Below are 5919 nucleotides of genomic sequence, written 5' to 3'. Positions count from 1 at the left end.
GAGGTGTCTCCGATGACCAGGGGAAGAGTCTCACTCACGATGCTGCAGCTGCATGTGAGCCCTGAGGGTCCCCAGGAGGTTCTCCTAGTCCCAACACGTTATCTTTTAGTTATTACCCTGACCGTGCTCTCGGCATTCACTTGCAGGGTGTGGGTGGGTGCATGCTGGGGTCTCCAGAAGAAGTTAGCCATTGCCACTATAACGAGGTGGCCGGGGGTTCCGTCCTGTGCTGGGACCTCAGGAGGCAGCAGCGGGGTGCGCCAGCTGCATACCTGGGTTTTGTTGCAGTCGTACTGCTGGAGGGGTTAGAGTTTCTGCTGATATTCCCGGGTGATTGGCTGTAATTACAGCATGGAGAGTGCTGTTACTGATAAAAATAAATGCCAGGACGTATTGTAGGGCTTCCTGGTTGCCCTCTGAGCTCAGCACCTCAGCTGCCGTGTGGGCAAGCGCTGAGTTTCAGCTCCCCTGCCCCTGGGGACCCCTGCACCCAGAGAGGATTTCTACCCATATCTTCATTGCCACTGCTCCTGCTGCTATCCCCAGTGCCACTGGTAACCACCCTGCCCTTCCCAGAGCATACCCAGTATGATGCTTTCTGCCCTGTGTTTTGTTTATTAATCATAGTATTTTTTTTATTTTTTTTTTTTTTTTTATGAAAAGCCCAAACGGGTCCAGCTGTCGGTTATTCCTGCTCTCTGGGTTGTTGATCCAAGGGGAGATATCATAGCTGGCAGCTCTCCTACGTGAAGCACAGGCACTGCAGAGGAAATAAAATCAATCTTGCTGGTTTCCAACAGATAATAAAACATTTGCAAGCCAGTTATTTCACCTCATTTCCCACTTCTTTTTTTTATAAAGACAATTTCGCCCTCACCTTCAGAACAGCTATTGCTTCTCTCCCTGCCATGCACAAGCCTGGCAGGGAGCAGCACTCGGAGGGAGGGTGCAGGGTAGCTCTGCCGTAAGCACTGCATTCCCGAGGGGTTTCTCGTTTCTTCTCCAGCCTTCCCAGGACAGCACAGGGCTCTACTTGCAGACTCGCAGCCAGCCCTCAGCATTAAACCAGGTACTACCTGCTGCTGACAGGGTACTGGCAAACTTTGAGACACAAGTTTTTTGCTCTGCCAGCTGTAGAAACAAAATATTAATGCACGTAATAAAGTTTACCTTACCTGGCTTCTTCCTACATCTGCGTTTAACAGTCACATCGGCCTGTGCGGCACCCTGCAAACTCACATTTCCTGTGAATAGTCGAGTTGTCAGGAGCGACAACAAAGCAAGTGAAGTGATAAATAGGAGCAAATACTTGATGAGCACATTAGCATACAAGAACTTGTCTCTTTAATCTTTTACCAAACATTTAGTAAAGGAGGATGTTGGATTTTTTTTAAATGAAGTGCTGCTCCAGCTATTTGATGGTGGAAGTTGAGGCGTGTGCTGGGAAGAGAGTGAACAATCAGTGCTGGTCAGTGGGAGAAGTTCTTCTGGGCTCTGCTGATGTCAATGCCTGCTCCCTGCATGGAAAAATGCAACATGTGTAAGATAAGTGAATCATCCTGGGTCAGGCCCGCAGCCAGTGACTGCTGAGCTATCTTCCCAGCTCTGCTACTGATTTGCTTATGGCCTTGGTGGGTTTGTCAGGCCAGAAATTTGATATTGCCTGCCCAAACTGTCCCTTAAAAAGCAGCTGGTTTCTCAGCAGCCACTGTTTCTCACAGCTTCCTAAAATAGCAGCCCATGTCTGTTACCTCCTTGCTTTTCTACCTGGATAACGGAGGTAATTGCTCAGTTGTATCTTAGTGCTGTGCAAACAGACAAGATCTTGCCAAGACAAATGTGCAACGTTATGTGGATATGTTTGAATTACCCAGACCAAAGCTACAGAAACACTGAGCTCCATATGGCTGACTTTACCCCTTCAAACATCCCTGGTCTGCTGCTTCCCCATTAACTCCCCATTAATAACTACTTTTTTACATCTGTCACTCAGCCAACTTTTAATCCAGGTAGTGTGTGCCCTATTTATCCCATATAATGCAAGCTCATTAATCAACCTGTCATGTGGTGGAGAAAGCCAAGAATACTGTGTCAACCAGATCTCTAATCTTGTCTGGAGAAAAAGACAACAGGTTTCTTTGACAAGACTTACCTTCCACAAAACCCTGCTAATTAGCATTGGTTTTATTTTTAGCTTCTAATGCCTTGTTGTTGGAGGCCTGAATTAACTCTTGGCAATTGTGTCAAGGGATACTGTCCCGCTAACCAGCCTATTGCTCCCTGGAGTGTCCCTTTTACACCTATTAAGTCCCCAAGCTGCCCTGGCAATCTCCCACATCTTTGGAATTTCCCCAGATTTGTAAATATAAAACTTCACCGAGCATTTTAGCTGGCTCCTTTAAGACCCAAAGATAGCCAGGCCAGATGATGTGAAAAATGTTTAATTTTAGCAGATGCTGCCTCACATCCTCCATGGTTCCAGATGGTAAATGTTGTACTCCATCCGCTACATCATATGGGATGAATATCCCGCTCCTTTCCAAATGCAGAGCAGAAATAGCTGTTGAACATTTCTGCCTTTTTTTTTGCACCACTGTTTATGATTTTACCATCTACATTTAATAATTGATCTATACTGCCATGGGGATGGGTTTGAGAGAGGAGGCAGCATTGTTCCTGACATGATTTTTTGAATGTTTTCTGCATTTCTTTCACTCTGCTGGCTGTTGATAATCTATTAATCCTTTGGTTTCCTTTTATCAATCACTTACATTGCTTTGACTTGTAATTTATAATCATCGTTGTTCTATTTCCTGGTGGGGGTTGCCTGCTTTATACATCATTTCTTCATGTTATATTGCTCTGTCTACATCTCTTTTTAAACAGGGTGTTTCTTACCCCACATATCTATTTTCCATCTCCATGATATTATGGATTTTTGAACATCCAGTAGAGAAGTCCTGCATAATTTCCAGTTTTCATTAACACTTCACATTTTACATTTATGTTCCCACTCAACTATGCCAGCAGCTGCTTTAAATATGTGCATACACACACAAATGCACACACACATAAACACAGCGTAACCTGGAAAACTGAGACACAAGGGGACCACAAAAAAAAAGGTGTGTTAGCAATAATTTGTATGAAGTGGGAACACCAAAGAACAGACTTGGCAATGTGCTGTTATGACACTGGAGTGAGAGAGTGCGTTTAACCCACCCTCGATATGGTGAGCCGGCCTTCAGTCATGTCATTACTAAAAAAAGTCAGTGATCTTTGTCCCCCGGACGGTGCTCTCTGCTGCTCCGCAGAGGTCTCAGTTCCATCAGTCACAGTGAAGTAATGTGATGTACCAGCCTGTGTCTCCAAGAAGTGATGAAGTTTGTCAGTGTGTGCTTGGGCTTCTGACAATGATACATGTTCTTCAGGTCTGCTGACTTCAACAAGGGCACCAGCATCACTTGGATTTTCTCCTGAAGAGGCTACAGCTAGAAATTTGACCACAAGGTCACAAGGGCTTAACTTGCCCCATGGCTACTAATGTTTCATTGGCAGAAGCCCAACGTTCAATGCAATTTCTTCCACTCCTACCAGGCCATACACTTGTCTATGGCTTAACTGTTGTTCCACCACCACCACAAGCTTTGCCAAATCCTCCACCTCCAAGATACCATCTTTATGGACAAGCCCAGATGTCTGAAGCATCAAAAGCCATTGATGAAGTGGAGATTGTTCAGCACCACAGATGTGGAGATTGTTCAGCACCACAGATGTGGAGATCCTCCTCCCCACACAGGGCAGTAATAACCTCCCCTTGGGTTTTTGGGTTCAACCTTGTGTGTATTTCTGAATATAGAAACATACGGTGTTTACATTCACAGATGTGTGTGTGCACACTGCATACATAGGCTGATAATTAGTGCTCTAATCTGCTTGCATGAGATAAATCTAATTTGATTACGATCTGTGGTACAAAAACAACTTCTAATTTTTAGATTGAGTGATTAATCCTTCCATTTCCATCAGGAGAAGGCTCTTTTTTGAGTTAGCCAGAGCTGTCTGAAGTTTAAGAAATGAGCCCCTATTTTTTTAAACTCTGGGGAACTGCTGTTGGCTGGATGAAGTGACCCAACTAACAGCAAATTAAAATCTTGGTGGGGTTTCCTCCTCTGAGCTGTGAAGAGGTGACTGGAGGACTGAACACCCTGTTCTCTTGTGCAGTGAGGTGGTCTTCTCACAGCCACCCATCAGTATCTCATTTCCAGTTTTATTAAGTAGAACTTCACTCCATAAATCACATCTTGTTACTTGCAGAACCAGAAGGAAGACATTTCCTGCTGGTACTGGGCACAAATGCTGTGCAGGCTTTTAGAGCTTGGCAGCTGTACAGAGCCCAGTCCTGGTGCAGAAGCACAGAGGAACTGGGTTCCCCAGGGCATCAGAAAGGGTCTGACTCTGCATCTCTACAACTGATGTGAATAGAAAGCATGAGTCAATGTGGATGCTGTTCAACTGATTCAAATCAAGAAGGTAGGATGAGCTAATACCAGTATGAGGAGGACAGCAGACAAGCTTCTCCAACATGCCTCAGCTATGCGCTTTCCTCAGTGCCCAGAACATCTGTGTACAGTTTGGGGTTGAGTTCCCGTAAGCTTTTCAGGTTGAACATTTACCTGTGCTTAATGACCATGTGACAATAGCTGCTGCATTCCCCTGTACAGTGTCCCAAACAGCCCCCTCAATAGTACAGTAAACAGTTGCTTTGTCTTTTGTCTTTATTAGTCCCACAGGAGACAATATTGCCTTTGCTTATGACCCTGTGCTCTCGCTGGTACAGCTGTCTTCCTGCCAGAGCACGTATTAGTTCCTGAGCTCAGGGTGCGTACAATCTGTTTTGTTATGTGTTGACACAGACACACACACACTGGTTTACCCTAATGACGTGGGTCTCTCTGAAAACTGAGAGCTAAATTCCAGGCGGCCATGGGGGCTACACAGGATCCAAAATATTATAGGATGTCTCCCTACATGTCAGAGTTGATTTCAGAAGGACAGGGAGGCTGGAGGGGGGAGGAGGGGAGAAAATAATTTTAAAAAGATGATATACAGGCCTAAACAGTCTTCTGGCATCAGTGGTCATGATCGAGCTTTCCCTTCCCAGAGGATGGACTTTGCCTAATTGAGCTGCCCATCCTGAGAGCACGAGGGTATCTGAGCTGCTCTCGGGTCCTGCTCCAAATCCCCGGGTCGCGGCGACACGGCCCCTGCCCTCCGCTAGCTTCGGTTTCGTCATTCCACGCATCTCCTGGCGCAGGCAGGCATGGGCAAGCAATTCTTGGCAGCCGCCTCTGGAACCACATTAGTACTGTACTATAGGAGCTACTGCCACCGAGATGTCCTCATCTTCATCCGGCCCCACCAAAGGGCACCGCTGCCCTTCCTCCAGGAGGGATTGCGGTGGTCAGCAGCAGGTATAGAAAGCGAAGCCCAGCATCCGGAGGGGATAGACATATGCTTCAGTCAGGAAGCCTGGCTGTCTACAAAGCAGCTTAAAAGGTTATCCTAGGTAAAAGAAGGCAAACAAAGCAAACTTGTGGGCTTGTTTCCGTGGATACTTGCCTGGAAGTGGAGGCATCCTTTAGAAGTCTTCATAGCCTCAGTGCCACAGATTGTTATGAATCACTTGGGACAAATACATCCTCAAAGCAACAATGACTTTTTAGTCCATTGTAAGTAGCTCATGTGTTGATGTTTTAGAGAATAACATTGCTTAATGTGTTTATACTTTCTGAAGGATGACGCAACAATGTCTCTTTATAAGGTAACCAGCTCTTGTGGAAAGACCCATATGGCAGGTACAGCATCCACGCACTATTATCCAGAGCATCCTGTTGTCATTTGCACAGTTTTTCTTTC

General features: G+C 45.8%; 1 long non-coding RNA gene across 1 annotated transcript; it reads right to left on the bottom strand.

Annotated features, from left to right (window-relative positions):
* Positions 1 to 523: 523 nt before the first annotated feature.
* Positions 524 to 1534, bottom strand: LOC142029543 (uncharacterized). Its single transcript, XR_012649951.1, has 3 exons — positions 1240 to 1534; positions 878 to 1131; positions 524 to 760 (listed from the first exon to the last, which is right to left on the bottom strand). It is a non-coding gene; the product is annotated as an uncharacterized LOC142029543 (long non-coding RNA).
* Between the last annotated feature and the right edge of the window lie 4385 nt (positions 1535 to 5919).

The sequence above is a fragment of the Buteo buteo genome, chromosome 3, assembly GCF_964188355.1.
Source record: "Buteo buteo chromosome 3, bButBut1.hap1.1, whole genome shotgun sequence".
NCBI lineage: Eukaryota > Metazoa > Chordata > Aves > Accipitriformes > Accipitridae > Buteo > Buteo buteo.
The sequence above is the reverse complement of the archived record's forward strand: the minus strand, read 5'-3'. Positions and strand labels throughout refer to the sequence as shown.